Below are 19,437 nucleotides of genomic sequence, written 5' to 3'. Positions count from 1 at the left end.
TCAGTCATAAGAGTAATATTTTCAAGTTTAGGAAGTGTTGTGATATTTTCACAAACATTGCCCTGTAACACATGTTTTCTTTTGTCTTCATCATGTGTATATGACAAAGAATTTAGTTTCTCAGTTTATTTCCTGGCAGCAGCATGTCTGGTGTTCAACCAGCTAAGGCAGACACCTGCCACTCCTCTTTTCATATCACCATTTTGGCTCCCTGTATTCAAATCCTCAATTCCTGAGTAGTCAGTGGGTCAGAACAAATACATTCTACATGGAGACATTTGTGGAGGAACTGTGTCTGACAAAAGCATTCACATGAATTAGAGGTGAGAAGACCGTGGGCATGGGCCATTAACCATAAGTGGTTGAGAGGAGAGCGGGATTTGAAGAAATCTCTTGGCAATAGTCTTGTCTCACGGGACTTGAAGAAATCTCTTGGAAATAGTCTTGTCTTGTCTAGTCTCATATCAAGATTTTTTTTTATAATAGAGAGATGTACAGTACACTATGAACATTTTTAAATTTATTTAGTTACACCAATAACTATTTACATGCCTGGAAAAAAGGAAGAATAATACCAGAAACTTTGACACATAGCTCTTTCTAGAGAAGCTTTATTAGGAATGAGTTACTGTATCAAGAACTTCTGTTACTCCTTTTTACCAGGCTTAAATAATCAATCAAACAGATGTCCCTACTGAGGCTATACCAATAAAGAAAAGAACAACTGATCAATAGCATATAAGGAACAATATTCTTGAACCGAAGAGGTTCGCTTTTCATGGTATATTTAAACAAGTTAATCACAGAGCATAGAATAAACCTACTGAATTAAAAAAAATGTTTGCTTGGACTGAATGAAATATATCCATCACATATTCATATTCCCAGAATGTAATAACACCTTCTGAATAACAAGCTTCTGTTTGTATCATCCTTCTGTTTTATACTAATCAGTTTAACCAAAGTATGCAATCTCCCTTTTATATGCCACTTAATGAGTCGGGTTGTTTTGTCATGTAGGGCCCTAAGGTGACCCTATTTTCCTCCATATATACTTTATTGTATAGACCTTAATAAAATGTCTTAAATCACATTCATTTACCACTCTGTGCTCAGATACTTTAACACTTCCTCCTCCCTTCCCTTCTACATTTGTAACCTCAGGCAATTAGACACAATAAAGAAATGGGTAGGAGTTACATGTTACACATTTAAACAGGCATTACGGTATTGATAAAATCCCCAAAAAACATTAAAGAAACAGCCTACAGTGTAAATGTTGTCAAACCATACCATTACAGTCTAAGAAGTTGTGAATCCTGCGTCCATAGGTGGCTCTCAGCTTATCTTCAGTCTAGCTTGGTGTTTTGTCTTGGTAGAGTGGTATATTACTCTAGTTTCCCCTTTTGTATTATTAATTAATATGTAGCCTTTGTCAGAATGCCTCAAATCTCACAGACTTACCACTGTTTATAAGGTACTGTACCATATAAATTCTCCCCAGCCTTCCCTTCTAAATGTATAACCTCGCGCAATTAGGTATAGTAAAAGACAAGCAGGTGTTAAGTTACAATTTAAAAAATGTATTATTGATAATATTCATAAATATCAATATACAAAGTACATTTAAATATTGGCAACCATACAACCTGATAAATGTTGATGTATAGTTTCAGGTGGCACACAGAGTTGTTAGTTACTTAAAATGTCTCTAATAAAGTCCTCATTTTGTGGTCAGCTTTCTTCAGAACAGTCCGCATGCCTGTCTCAATATCTCTGCCGAGCTGTGCTCTTCATTGTGTTGTCCTTTTCAGTTCATGGTGTGAGATGGTCTTTCATCAGTTTGGTGAGAGAGGGGGGGGGGTGAGGTAAAGCAAGCAAATTTAAAGGTTTTCTGTCCAACCCCTACAGCCAATAGGGCGTCGTGGTACTTAAAGGCTTTTGATACAGGCCAGTTCCAAACAGCCATACTTCAGACCAATGGGGGAACAGACAGGTAAAGGCAAGAAACAGAATGGCCTCCTATTCAAAATCAGTCACAAACAGCCATACTTAAGGCCAATAGAATTAATTGTCCTGTCTTTTCCTGGGCCAGTTACCAATGGAAATGCTCAGGTACAACTCATCCTGCTGTTACTTTGTTTAGGCAGTTTATGGCCTTCCTGCATTGGATGTTTTTTAGGCTCTAAGTCCAAACACAGTCACCTTTGCCAAGCTGTTTTAATTCATGCCTCAAAGACCATAAACATACATTTCACATCCTGAGTCAGTCATAAAGACTGGGTGGGGGGTTTGAAAAGGTGGTCTTTTGCAGAAAGTATCTGATTATTCTTACTTTGTTTCTGGCTGTAGAAGTGAAAGAGCTGATCATATTTGTTAAAAGCAGCACTGTCTAACTTCACGAAGTTGCTTATACAAAATGTTTTTGGAAGCTGTTGGAGTATGATGAATCTATTTCTTGTGTGCTGTGGCTAAATTCTCAGTGGGACAGAGAGAAAGAAAGTAAAAAAAACTTTTTAATTAGCTAATTATAAGTTAGACAGAAATAGAAAATTCAAAGGGAAAACACTGGAATTATATTTAATAATAACATTTGAGAAATTTAACAGGAAAGAAGAAGGTGCAATAATGAGTCCACATCATTGCAACACTCTAGGACCATGGCTACCTCACTTTCTATAGTGCATGCCAAGTTGCTTTTTTATGTTCAGGAGATGGCATTGTGATGGTCTGGATTGGTTCCATGCTCCCTGTTGCATTCAGGACCGTCTTGAACCCGAACCATCAATAATCATAGACAGAGATGAGCCAGGCAAATGAGGACAAACACTTAAAGCAAGGGGTAAGTGCATAAGTGATACGTTCTTTTATTAAAAGTAATTCAAAACAATATGAAAATAGTGCAGCAATTCCAAGTCTTCAATAAATAAATGATCTGTAAAATGAAGAGGTTATGGAGGTTAAAATTGAGGTTAAAAAATCCAAATCCAGAGACAGTTCTTCAAAATCTCACAAGCCCGAATACTTCCTTTTAAAGCTGACGTCTCCTCAGCTTACCCCTCATAGGAGATGTCCTTTTGGCATGTGCCGTCATCTGTTAATATCTGGCTTGGGTCCCCATTGCCAGACCATCAGCATTTCTTGGATACTGTGCCTAGCTACACACACATCTCCTGCTGCCAGTCCCTTGGTTCCCATTGGAGACACCGCATATTGGGTTGCTCCTACTCCCTTTTGTTGTTCAGTAGGAGCACCCATCTTCAGCCCCAGGCTCAACGCCCTAAGGCTTGCCCCCAAACACCTGCTGCCGTTCCTCTAGCATGTGCTCTCTGTCTATCCTGCCTTTCTTTGAGGTTTTCCCATTTTAATCGCCACCTTTTCTTCTCTTTTCTTTCTTTGTCATTTCTCATTTTCCACCTCCTTTGCTGTACAGGCCGTAGTTTGATTTGGCACTGGTGTGATATGCCTGTGTGATACAAGTGTTATTCAAATCCAGAGTTCTGTATTCTGATTTCTGTATTTAAAGAGATGGTATATAGCACGGTAGCGCAGTGAGTAGCCCTGCTTCCTCACAGTATGGAGACCTGGGTTTGCTTCCTGGGTCCTTCCTGCATGGAGTTTGCATGTTCTCCCCGTGTGTGTCTGCGTGGGTTTCCTCCCACAGTCCAAAAACATGCAGGTTAGGTGCATTGGCAATTCTAAATTGTCCCTGGTGTGTGCTTGGTGTGTGGGTGGATGTGTGTGTGTGTGTGCCCTGCGGTGGGCTGGTGCCCTGCCCGGGGTTTGTTTCTTGCCTTGCGCCCTGTGTTGGCTGGTATTGGCTCCAGCAGACCCCCGTGACCCTGTACTTAGGATATAGCAGGTTGGATAATGGATGGTATATAGAAGAGTATGAAGGACGTGAGAGGAAGCCCGTTTAGTCCTTAGTTATTATAGATAGAAAATCATTTACTTGAGTATTTCACTACAACTGTCTATTCTAAATACCAATGAATAATAAAACGTAGTAAAAAGGTACAAGTAGAATTACATTAACATCTTATCAAAAATAATAATATGAATTACTTTGTCCTCTAACTTACATTCTATAAACGTTGCTTTTTTGCATTTCTGTTAACATATTGTTTGGGATATTTTCCCTTAATCCTTTATTGGACGATCCTCTCTGTTCTTGATTTTTACTATAGGCAGTTCTTTTTTGTTCATTTTCTTTTTTTCAACGTTCATTATCAGCTCTTGCTGCTCTTTTTCTGTTGTGATCTAAAGTTCTACATTCTTGAATAAATAATTTGCGTTGTTGAAGGTTGAGTTAGCACTGAGAGTGTCGTGGGTGGTACGGAGAGAGGGTGTGAGCAGTCGGAGTAATGATTGGGCAAGCAGTGAGGAGGACAGTAGTCAAGGATGAATAACGTTGACACGACGGAAACATTTTTAATATAATAGAGAGATAATGCCATTGGAATACCAAATTTTAAAGTGACTCACTACTATAGTATGTTGATCACATACTGTAACAATAGCCAGAATTATTTGTCGGATTGGTTGCATAGTGCTTTTAGAATTTCCTTTTATTTGCTACAGAAATTTCATGCTGCTTTAACACATAAACAAATATTAAATATGAATAGAATTCAATTAACCTTCCCAGTCTCTACACGCAACAGTACATTAGAAAACTGTTTACACAATGCATCATTCTTTTTTTATTTTGCATTTACATCTACCTTTTGTACACAAGCTGATTTATGATTGTATTTTGTTCATACCTCTTAATTTTCTGCTACTTGAGTTTTTTATCGAAGCGCAAGCAGTCATGGCAGGTAAAGTTGATAAAACAGAGTGTAGAGCCCAACCTTCAGCAACCCAAATCATACTAACACTATTTCCCAATTTAAGAATGATATGGCTTTCTTGTTAATACCAACAGAAATGGACACAGACATTTCAAATATATTGTATTGCAAATACACAATCAATATACATATTTTGAGGTTTGTGTAATGTTGTGTTCCTACTATACACAGGTGGAAGTCAAGGCATTAAAGGAAGATATTAATCTTGCAGGTGAGGAATAGAAATTAAAAGTTAAATTCAAATTACTTTTCTGTTGATATAGCTATGGTATCACAAGTTATGGAAAAAGGTGGCCATCTGAAATATAGAGAGAGGAGTAGGGCAGAAATGATGTGGGGCAAACAGAAAATGGAAGATACCTAACATGGTAGAGATCTGCTGTATGCTTTGTTTAGTGTCATTTTCTTTCTTGTTACCTTTTTAAATAAAATGCCCATAGTCATGCACACCTACTGTATTTCCCCAAAAATAAGACCTACCCCAAAAATAAGCCCTAGCATGATTTTCAGGCTGCTCTGTAATATAAACCCTACCCCAAAAATAAGCCCTTGTCAAGATCATCAGCTGAAAAGTAAGGCGCCTAAGGCCAGGTTTATACTTCACGCGATGTAACACGTTTTCCCGAAACATCCATTAAATTCCCAGAACACCTTGCCACAATATCTCTGAAAAGGATGTTTAATGATTGCATCCATCAATCTAGGGATGTGCCCATTCCAGCAAGCATCAGGCGCAAGACAGAAACTAAATCCCTAAACAGGAGATCAGCTCATCACAAAGGGGAACACAAGCATACACACACCATAGCATCATTGTAGCTTCATAATATCCCCAAACCTTCATGTCTTTGGATGGAAAACTGAGCACACTGTTGATACCCACCAGGAAAACATGCAAACTCCAGACAGGGATCACAAGGGGCACGACTCCCTGCGAGACAGCAGTGCTACTGCTCTGCCACCACATATGTGTAACTGTTAACAGTATTCATTATTTAAACAAAGTTAACAATTTATCTGTAAAATGTAACATACATATTTTAATGCATTTTATTATGAAAGTGATATCAAGTATAAATCTAAGAATTCTAATGTGCAGAGAGCTGGAATATCATAAATTTAATGTGTTCTATGTGAAGATTGCTGCTTGCCTCTGCTGTCAGCTCAGAAGGAAGTTCCAGAAGCAGGTAGCAATTAACAACTGGGTCGGTTTTAAGGTGCTGTTTACGACGGTCTACGTTAATGATTAAGTAAACTACGAGGTTAAAGTGGACATCCATCCATTGTCTCCCACTTATCCGAGGTCGGGTCGCGGGGGCAGCAGCTTGAGCAAAGACGCCCAGACTTCCCTCTCCCCGGCCACTTCTTCTAGCTCTTCCGGGAGAATCCCAAGGCGTTCCCAGGCCAGTCGAGAGACATAGTCCCTCCAACGTGTCCTGGGTCTTCCCCGGGGCCTCCTCCCGGTTAGACGTGCCCGGAACACCTCACCAGGGAGTCGTCCAGGAGGCATCCTGATCAGATGCCCGAGCCACCTCATCTGACTCCTCTCGATGCGGAGGAGCAGCGGCTCTACTCTGAGCCCCTCCCGGATGACTGAGCTTCTCACCCTATCTTTAAGGGAAAGCCCAGACACCCTGCGGAGGAAACTCATTTCAGCCGCTTGTATTCGCGATCTTGTTCTTTCGGTCACTACCCATAGCTCATGACCATAGGTGAGGGTAGGAACATAGATCGACTGGTAAATTGAGAGCTTCGCCTTGCGGCTCAGCTCCTTTTTCACCACGACAGACCGATGCAGCGCCCGTATCACTGCGGATGCCGCACCAATCCGCTTGTCGATCTCACGCTCCATTCTTCCCTCACTCATGAACAAGACCCCGAGATACTTGAACTCCTCCACTTGGGGCAGGATCTCGCCACCAACCCTGAGAGGGCACTCCACCCTTTTCCAGCTGAGGACCATGGTCTCGGATTTGGAGGTGCTGATTCTCATCCCAGCCGCTTCACACTCGGCTGCGAACCGATCCAGAGAGAGCTGAAGATCACGGCCTGATGAAGCAAACAGGACAACATCATCTGCAAAAAGCAGTGACCCAATCCTGAGCCCACCAAACCGGACCCCCTCAACGCCCTGGCTGCGCCTAGAAATTCTGTCCATAAAAGTTATGAACAGAATCGGTGACAAAGGGCAGCCCTGGCGGAGTCCAACTCTCACTGGAAACGGGTTCGACTTACTCCCGGCAATGCGGACCAGGCTCTGGCAACGATCGTACAGGGACCGAACAGCCCTTATCAAGGGGGCCGGTACCCCATACTCTCGGAGTACCCCCCACAGGATTCCCCGAGGGACACGGTCGAATGCCTTTTCCAAGTCCACAAAACACATGTAGACTGGTTGGGCAAACTCCCATGCACCCTCCAGGACCCTGCTAAGGGTATAGAGCTGGTCCACTGTTCCGCGACCAGGACGAAAACCACACTGTTCCTCCTGAATCCGAGGCTCGACTATCCGACAGACCCTCCTCTCCAGGACCCCTGAATAGACTTTTCCAGGGAGGCTGAGGAGTGTGATCCCTCTGTAGTTGGAACACACCCTCCAATCCCCCTTCTTAAAGAGGGGGACCACCACCCCGGTCTGCCAATCCAGAGGCACTGTCCCTGATGTCCATGCGATGTTGCAGAGGCGTGTCAACCAAGACAGTCCTACAACATCCAGAGCCTTGAGGAACTCCGGGCGTATCTCATCCACCCCCGGGGCCCTGCCACCAAGGAGTTTTTTGACCACCTCGGTGACCTCAGTCCCAGAGATGGGGGAGCCCACCTCTGAGTCCCCAGGCTCTGCTTCCTCATTGGAAGGCATGTTAATGGGATTGAGGAGGTCTTCGAAGTACTCCCCCCACCGACCCACAACGTCCCGAGTCGAGGTCAGCAGCGCACCATCCCCACCATATACAGTGTTGACACTGCACTGCTTCCCCTTCCTGAGACGCCGGATGGTGGACCAGAATCTCCTCGAAGCTGTCCGAAAGTCGTTCTCCATGGCCTCCCCAAACTCCTCCCACGCCCGAGTTTTTGCCTCAGCAACCACCGAAGCCGCATTCCGCTTGGCCTACCGGTACCTATCAGCTGCCTCCAGGGTCCCACAGGACAAAAGGGACCGGTAGGACTCCTTCTTCAGCTTGACGGCATCCTTCACCGCCGGTGTCCACCAACGGGTTCGGGGATTGCCGCCATGACAGGCACCGACCACCTTACGGCCACAGCTCCGGTCAGCTGCCTCAACAAGGTTAAAGCTGAAATTTCCACTTTAATCACAAAATAGACCTTTTCATTATGTTCTTAATTTTTTTTCTCTGTGGCTCAAATATGCCGCCGTACATTCAGATACAATTGTGAAGGTGCCGAAAAAAACAAAAAAAAGATGGCACGGAAGATGGTATGAGAGACTTTTAAAATGTATCGTGTCATTACGTTAGGGAATATGCGACACTTGAATATAAAGCAGCACAAATAAATTTTGTATGTCGGCATTTTGTTTCACCACATTAAACCATTCACCAAACATCGAAGCAGGCACATCGATCCTGTAGGAGATGGCTGGAGTAGCAAGAAATTCAGGCTAGAATTCAGGGTTTGAATATGGAGAGTTATGACGATATTTCAGAAGAAGATGACATGACTGTATTTGTATAAATGTGTATTGTTGTACATGAATAAATATAAGACATCCTCTGAAAATAAGCCCTAGTGCATCTTTTGGAGTAAAAATTAATATATATATATTTTTAATTGCATTTCAGAGAAATACGGTAGCACACAGGGGTACCATGTGCTCCTTATACTATACAGTAGCAGCATTTGTATTAAACATACATTTTTCTTTACAGCAGTCGTACCTGAATCTCCATATACATATCTACATATTCCAAGTGTTGATGACTGATTTTTGTTTTACTTATACAGTATGTCTTGCATTCTCCAGCCACTTTAGTGAGTCTAGATGAGCATATATCCTCAATTCCCAAGTTGAGTCCTGGTGTGCCACGGAGGCTCTGAGTGGCAACTGTAGGTCAGTCTCATCACTCCAACTGTCTAGCTTGTCTTTTTTCATTTCATATTCTCAATTCAGAAAACTGCCTTAGTATGATATTTGTATATTGAAGAAATTAAGAAATGTGTTTACTTTGTGGTAGTTCTAAGATTTTCTTTCCTTTACAATTTTAATTCACGCTATTTCTGCATAGTTTGCTCCAAATGAGCAGTTCAGGCACAGGAGAAAATGAAAATGAAAAAATGAAAATTAAAGCAGAGACACTACTTCCCCATTACATTCATTGATATACTAATTAGTAATTAAAGGCTTAAGTCATGCGGACCACCTTTTTCTGCAGGTGTTCATCCCAAACACCTTCTTCTTTTAACTGGACCCCTTCCTTTATTAAATATGCTCTCATTTCCCAGATTTTGCCCTTTTTCTTTCAACCCAGAAATTACAAAATGGGTTTGCTACGTTTTTAGGGTGCTATGCTTTAGCAAGCATTTCTGTGTGTGTAGCATTAGTTATCGCCCTTTTTCTGTTTTTTTAAGATTTTGCTCTTTGTTTATGTTCTGGGGCCTCATGTATAAAACCTTGCTTAGATTCCATGCTAAAATATCGTTCATGCTTGTGTCCAGCAGGGGGTGTATACTCCTTGGCAGTGTGCTTCATAGATTGAACCTATATAGATACCCTTTCAGTAACCAAGACAAAATTATCAAGACAAGAGAAATATGGTAGAAAAGTAAGGACATGTATTGAACTTTAACATGTAGCATTCAATCCTAATATACATTGTACTTTAATCATTTATATATACAAATATGCCTGAAGAGATGCCATTGGAACAGTGCAATGAACGTTCAGTTCTTCAGTGGGGGTTGCTGACGTCTGCAGTTCCATTTTGGCAGAATACAGGAGGCATTCTTCTTATCACAGTGTCAACCTCGGGTTCTTTCCTTCTTGAGAAGCCTCAAACACTAACACATTCAGCATATTCGAGATAAGTACCAGCTAAGCTATTTGCATATAGATTAAGCTCACTGAGACCCCAATATAGCACCTTCTTTCATCATCTGCACACAGTGAACCTGTCCCAATCTCCAGCCTCCATTTACAGCCTTTGCTATATATATATTACAGCTACCTGGGAAGATATGTTCTACTTGCTTTAGTTAAAAACACTGCATGTATGCTAACATTATTAGATAATGAAAATTATCAAATAGTTATTTTTGATTTCTGGTTGCAATACTACAAAGGCAAAAACAGTGTATGCACAAAAGAATTGGATTTATAAAACTGTACCTGCGCCAGGTCCTACACCAAGTTCCTTTATGAAATTCAAATCAACTTAAAACTATGCTGCATGTGCATACACTTTTAGTCACTCCTTGTCACCTCCCACTAGTCTCTGTGTGTGTGTATGTTTTTTTTTAAAGTTCTTTGTTAATATTCATGAACTGATCACCATATAAATTTGGCCATATTCCTGAGTGACATCTTTACTTTCAAACCATGAGGTGAATTGGCGGTGCTAAATTGATCTCTGGTGTATGTGTACAGGAGAGTATGTCTGCTCACCCTGCATTGAACTGATATTCTTCCATGTATTTTTCCTTGCTGCACCCATTGCACCAGCTGACTCCTGCTGTAGATAAGCAGGTTTAGAAAAATGGACGAATCAACAAATACTATAGTCCTGCCCAAAGCGTCTCTTACTTGCTTGACACTAGTCCTTAAGCAGATAGAGACATAGTCTGTGCAGTTTCAATTACAGGATAGTTCACTACTTCATATTTAGTTAGAGGTTATTTCAAATGGTATATTTTGTATACAGTGTTTTCCTCTTTTACACGGCTGAAAGATGCTCATATCGGCAAACAGATCCTCGGTAGTCTGCAATGAGCAACTGAAATAGTAGTTGTCATGGCTGTGGCATAAACTGTACAAACAGCGTCATATCCAGACAGAAGAGCAGTTTCAGCGACAGACTGCTGTCACTGTCCTGCTCCACTGATAGACTGAGAAGATCGTTCCTCCCCCAAACTATGCGACTCTTCAATTCCATCCTGGGGGGTAAACATTAACATTATACAAAGATATTGTCTGTTTTTTACCTGCATTATTATCAATCTTTAATTTAATATTGTTTTTTGTATCAGTAAGTTACTGCTGGAGTATGTGAATTTCCTCTTGGGATTAATAGAGTATCTATCTATCTATCTATCTATCTATCTATCTATCTATCTATCTATCTATCTATCTATCTATCTATCTATCTATCTATCTATCTATCTATCTATCTATCTATCTATCTATCTATGACAGTCTGAGGAAATCTCTAACACTGACAAGTCACACCGTGACAAAATATTTAATGTGATAATTGTCTCTTTGATGAAACAAATAAATAACAGGAAACACTCTCAACTTGCAAATCAGTTAACTAAGTCATGCCCGAATATCAAGCTATGTGTACATTTTCCAACTTCTTAAAATGAGGTGATTTTTTTTGCCAATATAATGGCAAACAAACTTAAAAACCCAACATTCTCAGTCATTTAAATATCATTAATGGTATTTGTGTCCTTCCTCATGATGATGACTGACTTGTAAGCTGATTTAGACATCCTAGAGCTTTCCTCTTGGAGTTGTGTGCTGAACTGGAGCCTACAATACAGAACCAATCACACAGAAATCATATGATCCCTGTTCTGTCACAGGTTTAGAACAACGGGTTTTAGAAAATGGACAGACGGATGGACAGATGGATGGAGAGACGCTAGAATGCGACTGATGCATCTTTGAAATACACAATGAAACATTGTTTTCTGTTCACTTCATTGACTTGCTGCCTGAAGACTGATTTGTGTAGTGTATTTACACCATTTTTTGACACCCATTGCATGTACAACTTACCTGGAAGGGGGTCTCTCTCTGAATTGCCTTCTCCAAGATTTCTTCCATTTTTTTCCTCCACAAGGGTTTTTTTTTGGTGAGATTCAAGGCTTTGAGGGCTGTCAAAAACAGGGCCTGTTAAAGCCCATTTAGGCATTACTTGTGGGATTTTTGGCTATTCAAGAAATAAATTGTTGTTGTTAGAGTTGCTATAATGTGAACACCAAATAAGTCTGTGTAGAACTTACGGAGGGTCGAAACTTTCTGTATCTTTAAGCTAATTTCCAAGCCAAGTTTCATAATCTCAGCTTTGCATAAGAAATGGCTTACACACCTTTCTGAGCGTATGCAAGTACCTGGTCATTTAAGCCTTTTCTTATTAATTAGCTCACAAGTGAATTTTAGACTGAAGTAGCTGCTTCCCTTTTAGTGTTCAGTGTCATTTACATTTGTGTCTGTACTGTTCATCACTAATCATCAGTATTTAATACAATTAAAGAAGTAAACAAAACAGAAAAAAGTGAATTTAAAAAAATATGGTAAAGCATGCAAATTTCTGATTTCTTTTTCACATAAATATACTAGCACATATTTTAATGCAAAATAAGACATGAAAAACAGATTGATTAAGCAATTAGATCATTTAGAAGTAAGACTAAACCGTTTATCTGTGAAACTGGCTGCTAATGAAAAATGGCAGCCACAGTGGTACCCCAGGACTGAATTTGGGAAAATCCTGCTCTATATAACCGATGTGAAAATGGCTCTCCTTTTTATCATACTATTAAAAAAAAGAAAGATCTTGGCAACAGTGAGTCGTACTTGTTATAGCTACAGGTAATCACTTAAGCAATCCGTGCAGCTGTAAATGGCATTTCATTTATGTAAACCTAGCGACTCATTTGAATAAATTAATTTCCCCACAATATTAAATTTGAAATGGCATTTGCATCATTGCTAATATTTTCTTTTCAAATTTTTAAACCATGATTTTGCTGCCCTTTTTTTTGTACTGATTTGTCTAATTACACAGTGTGTGACTGCAGCCTGGGCTTTTAAGTGCCTGTTTGCTAATGTGTACTGATTTTATATGTAAAGCAGCAGGTGTCCAGGACAAGCCCCACTCGCCACTAGATTATGGATGCAACATCATACAGAGCTCTGTGTGAAATCATCTATGTATCTTTTTCTTAAATATTTTTGAAATATAGCAGTGTAGGCGTGCATGTAATTATACACAGAAATAGAAAATGTAAAGCTGTTGATTATTGTTTAAATAAAATGTTAAGCGTCAGCGTTATAAATCATATAATTATCATTTGAAATGGTTGCTAACGTGAAGATGCACATGCTGAGCAGTTTCTCGATGTGTGCTATGGGCAGCATGTCCTTGGCATGAAAGAGCTGCTTAGATATACAACCTGCTGGTGAGAAATCAGTGTGCTGTATTTTACTGGATGGTAACTGTCCCAAAATCAGAAACACAAATGAATTAACACAGAGTTTTGAGTCTGACTTCAGAACATAGGCAACCATTTTGGCCTTGGCATTGTTTGTGCTCTGCAAGAATAATAGTTTCTGTGGGGTTGTATTGACTGTTAAGAGCTTAGTGGCCTGAATATCGGTGTAGTGGATCACCTTGAGGCTTGCTGCATGCTGCAGGTTGTCTACATTTGATTCTGGGTGATATGTCTTCACGACTTTTCTTTTTTCATTCAAATTGGTTTTCCACTGATATATATATATATATTTTGATCTGATAATTAAACGAGATAGTACTCGTCTAAATTTACATTTTACACAACTGGATTCCATTTAATGGAAAGTTTTGTTTTGGATATTTTGAAGATTTGTGCACAGGTTTGTTTTCCTTCTGGGATTCCTGTTCTGTTTCTCTTCAGGCAGAATTAAACCACTTCTACATTAAATTAGTTATTAAATAAGACACTTGGCCAATGAATGACAGGGAGATGAGGGTCTTCCATTCAAATAGTCAATTCCATGTGAGTTGTGGTTCCTCTTTATGATGTGTGCTGATTTTTCCTGAAGAATCTATTTGACAATATTTTAGCAAAAATACATTTGCTTTACACATTTTGAGCAATCGGCAGGATTATTGACATGTGGTTTACTGTCTATCATAATGTGACTTTTTTATCCATGCAGTTGTACAGCATTGGGTACTCTTGTCTTGTATTATATCATAAACTTTTTTATCTGTTCTGCATGAGATTTAAATGTTTTTTCTCTGCCATTATTACAAACTATATATGGTAAGAAATTTATAAAAAATTAGGGGGCTTCGCCCCCTGCTCACTTCACTCACAAACCCCCATGGCATGTGCTATGCACCAGCCACTTCGCGTCTCTGCTGCTCGCGTATGTGGATTTCACTTTCAACAAACAACAAATCTTTTAATTCTCGCGGATTCGTGTCTTCATTGGGAAGAAACACTACTTTTCCCTGATGGTAACACGAATTAGATGATCTACAAGTCTCAAACTTAAAGTGTAAATCCGAACAATATATTCAATCTCTTTTCACTGTTCCATTATTTCACCGACTAATAATTTCTGTTTGTTAGCGCTAATGCAATCTTTACTATCATTTTTTTGAGACTTTGGGATTTTAGTACTTTCATTATCTCTAACCTGCTCTGCATGTGTATCGCACCAGCGTTTTTGAATTCTTTATGACATTTTATTCTTTGTATTTTATTTCCAGCCCTGGTCATGGTTAAATCTCTTGGCACAAAGTCTTGTCTCGCTGGATGTGAAAGTATCTCTCTGAAAAAACCACATCTCGTCCCAAGCTGAAAAGTCTTGTCTCGTCCCAGGATTTTTTTATTATAATAGAGAGATGTAATTCTTAGTAGAATATTCCTTTAAAATGTTATTGCTTTTAATTTTTGGGCCTTGTGATGATTTACCCACTATGTATTAAGTATGTTCCTTCAAGAAGTAGAGGTGTCCAAATTAAAGCAGAGTAGCATCCATAATGTTTGGGACAAAGACACATTTTTCCTCGATTTACCCCTCTGCTTCACAGTTTAAAATTACAAATCAAACAATTCAGACTTGATTAAAATGCACATTGCAGACTTTCATTTATGGGTATTTGAAGATATTTTGGGGACATCATGTAGAAATTAGAAGAAATTAGAAGACTTTTTATACATGATTCCCCCATTTTAGTGTTTGAGACTGTTGGATTCACAGGTGTTTGTTATTCCTCGGCTGTCTTTCATAAGATACCTTGCCTTGCTTATACCATTTAGAGTCTGTAGTTGCCATTGTTCAACATGTGGCTAATGAAAGTCAAAAAAGCCATTTTGAGGCTGAATAAATCCAATTATGACATTGATAAAACCTTATGATTACCTAAATCATTGTCTGGAATATCATTAAGAAGATAGGACACACTGGTGAGCTCAATAATCACAAAGAGACTGGTAGGTCAAGGATGACCTCCACAGCTGTTGACAGAAGAATCCTCTTTATGATAAAGAGAAAGCCCCAAACGCCTGTCTGACAGATCAGAAACAGTCTTCAGGAGGGGAATGTGTCTGAGACTCCCATCTGCAGAAGACTTGATAAACAGAGATACAGAGGCTATACTGCAAGATACAAACCAAGATACAAAGCAAAAAAATGGGATGGCAAGATGATAGTTTGTGAAAAAGTACTTAAAACAGCCCCCAGAATTCTGGAAAAAGATCTTGTGGACAGACAAGACAACGATAAACCTGTGTCAGAGTGATGGCACAAGAGGAATGTGGAGATGAAAAGGAACTGTACAAGGTCCAAATCATACCACCTCATCTGTGAAACATGGTGGTAGAGATGTTACAGCTTGGGCATGTATGGCTGTCATAGTTATTGACACACTTCTCTTGATGATGGAACTGCTGACTGCAGTGGCACGATGAATTCTTAGTTGTATAGAAACATCTTCCAATTTCCAGTAATTTCCTCTAAACTCATTGGATGGCACTTAATCCTGCAACAAGATAATGATCCCAAACATATTGCTAAGGCCACACAGGAGTTTTTCAAAGCAAAAATTGGAAAGTTCTTGTCACCCAATTTAAATCCAATTGAGCATACCTTCCATATGGTGAAGAGAAAACTTGAGGGGACAAGCCCCCCAAAACACGCAGGAGCTGAAGCTGGCTGCATTAAAGGCTTTGCATAGCATCACCAGAGAAGATTCCCAGCACCTGGTGATGTCTATGACAGTTATAGCTTGCATGGGATATGCAGCAAAGTACGAAATATTACTGCTTTAATATATAAATTATTAGGAGGCTTTGCCCACTGCTTGCTTCACTCGCCAACCCCCCGGCCTGCGCTATGTGCCAGCCACTTGGCGTCTCTGCCGCTCGTGTATGTGGATTTCACTTTCATCCAACCATTCATCCATTATCCAACCCACTACATCCAAACTACAGGGTCATGGGGGTCTGCTGGAGCTAATTCCAGCCAACACAGGGCGCAAGGCAGGAAACAAACCCCGGGCAGGGTGCCAGCCCACCGCAGATTTCACTTTCACCAAACAACAAATCTTTTAATTCTTGCGGATACGCCTCTTCATTGGGAAGAAACACTACTTTTCCCTGATGGCAACACGAATTAGACAATCTACAAGTCTCTGACTTAAAGTTTAAATCCGAACAATAACTACATACTTCTGTCATATCACCTTTGTCCATATATTCGATCTCTTTTCGCTGTTCCATTATTTCATCGAGTAATAATTTCTATTTGTTAGCGCTAATGCGATCTTTATCAGTTTTTTGAGACTTTCAAATTTTAGTACTTTCATAATCTCTAACCTGCTCTGCATGTGTATTGCACCAATGTTTTTGAACCTTCTTTCGACCTTCTACTTTGTCTTCTACTCTTTGTCTTTTATTTCTGACCCCGCTTGGAGCTGAGAGTGCAGGAAATGTGTCTGAAAATAGCATTCACACGAATGAGAAATGATTGGACCGTGGGCATGGTTGTAAATGTCAAAATCTCTTGGCAAAAAGTCTCATCTCGAAGAAACCTGAAATTATCTCTGAGAAAGTCTTGTCCCTGGATTTCCTTTTATAATAGAGAGATATACTTATACCAAACATTATGGTGCTTGAAAATGGGGGGACCATGTATAAAAAGTGTAGTCAGTGACCGTATGTATGCCAATGCCCTCAAATTAAAGTGCAATGTGCACTTTACTGAAGTCAGAGTTGTTGTCAAGGAAAAATGTGTCTTTGTCCCAAACATTATGGAGAGCACTGTGTGCCCTGCTTAATCTGCACCTACAACAGTTAATACCAACATGTACTGTAGATGGGTGTCACATTTAGATTTTTTGATTGTGCATGATGTGGTGCTACAAATTGCACAGTACAATTACCATTTCCTTGACAATGGCTTTGTGTTTTCCCTGTATCTTGGTGTTCTTTTTCTTCTTGTATTATACTTTTTTGTTTGCCCAATTTTCCTTATTTTATCTATATCATTTTTTCTGTTGTAATTAATGAAAGGCTTAAATACATTCACTGGTTAGTTTATCAAGTACACCTGTTCAAGTGCTTGTTAATGCAAACATCTAATCAGCCAATCACATGGCAGCAACAGTGCATTTAGGCATGTAGACATTTTCAACGCAACCTGCTGAAGTTCAAAGCAAGCATCAGAATGGGGAAGAAAGATGATTTAAGTGACTCTGAACACGGCACAGTTGTTGGTGCCAGACGGGATGGTCTGAGTTTTTCGGAAACTGCTGATCTAGTAGAAATTTCACAAACAACCATTACTAGGGTTTATAGAGAATGGTCCAAAACAGGGATAAATATCTAGTGAGCAGCAACTCTCTGGGTGAAAATGCCTTGTTGATGCCAGAGGTCTGCAGTAACTGAAGTATGCAGAAGAGCATTTTTGAACACACAACACATTGACCTTTGAAAGCAGCAGGAGACCACATTGGGTGCCACTCCTGTCAGCTAAGATCAGGAAACTGAGGTTACAATTTTCTACAAGCTCACCAAAACTGGATAATAGAAGATTGGAAAAACGTTGCCTGGTCTGATGAGTCTCAATTTCTGTTGCGACATTCGGATGGTAGGGTCAGAATTTGGCATCAACAACATGAAAGCATGGATTCATCCAGCAGTTCAATGTGATGGTGGTGGTGTAATGGTGTGGAAGATATTTTCTTGGCACATGTTTAGGCCCCTTAGTACCAGCTGAGCATCACTGAAATGCTACATCCTACCTGAGTGTTGTTGTTGACCATGTCCATCACTTTATGACTGCAATATACCCATCTCCTGATGGCTATTTCCAGTGGGATAAGGCACCATGTCACAAAGCTCAACATCATCTCAGACTAGTTTATTGAACATGACAATGAGTTCACTGTACTCAAATGGCCTCCACAGTCACCAGATCTCAAACCAACAGAACAACTGTGGTGGAAAGGCAAATTTTCATCTTTGATGTCCAGCTGATATATCTCCAGCAATTGTGTGATGTTATCATGTCAATATGGACCAAAATCCCTGAGGAATGTTTCCAGCACTTCTTGAATCTATGCCACGAAGAATTACAGCAGTTATGAAGGCAAAAGACAGGTCAAACCTGGTAGTAACCAGGTGTACCTAATAAAGTAGCCAGTGAGTGCACATCATGACTGAAATTAAATTTATGTTTACTGCATATGCAGGGCTATGGAGTGGAAAAAAAAATTCTCTTGTTTTCCTATACACATTTCTTATTTCATGCTTTTGTCAGTGTTCTTATTACATGGCAGCACAGATTTAATGAGCCTGCCATTTGCATCAGTGTCTGTTCTTCAGCAGGAATAAGCCTCTCATACAAATACACAACTGAGTGAAGTAAATTATCGTTCTGTATTCTGTCCCGCCCCAACTCCTCCCAGAATTACGCCTCTTTGAATATGCAAATCAATATAAATAGCCCTTAAGATCAACCTTCTGTGAAAAGACAATGTCAAAAAAAATGTACTATTTGTTGGTTTAAACAGTGGTATAAACAACAAAAGGGAGTTGATCGAGTGACATAGAGTAGTGTCGGAGAAACTCGAAAGCTCAAGTTCACAAAGTCACACATTGCCTGAAATAAAAAAGAAGTTATCTCATATATCAAAGTCGCAGTGAAAAGGTGAGTCGTAGCCCACCGTCTGAGCGTCATATGAAAGCTTATTAGGGTACAGAGAAAAAAAATAGGCACACAGTGGGAAAAAGCATGAAATGTCAACTTTAATCTCTAAATTTACACTTTAATTACGTAGTTTATTTTGTCATTAAAGTAGAACATAAACTTCATCTTAAAATCGTATAATGTTTAGTTTCTCAAATCCCATCGTAACTAAAGTAGAACGTTAAATGCTTTGATTTGTATTTGATCTTCTATGTGCTCTATGTGTGTGAATCACTACGTGCTTCCAGGCTTTCTCTTCCTCCGACAGGACACAGAATCCATTACATTCATGATAGTACAGGTCTCTGAATAATTAAAATACTGAGATGTATACTTGATATCATTTTCATGATGATAGGAGTTAAAGCATGTTATTAAACATGGGAACACGATGGCGCAGTGATTGTTCATGTCTCATGCAAGATGCTTGCTGCACCA

This window comes from Erpetoichthys calabaricus, chromosome 10 (assembly GCF_900747795.2).
Source record: "Erpetoichthys calabaricus chromosome 10, fErpCal1.3, whole genome shotgun sequence".
NCBI classification, from domain to species: Eukaryota; Metazoa; Chordata; class Cladistia; order Polypteriformes; family Polypteridae; genus Erpetoichthys; species Erpetoichthys calabaricus.
The sequence above is the reverse complement of the archived record's forward strand: the minus strand, read 5'-3'. Positions refer to the sequence as shown.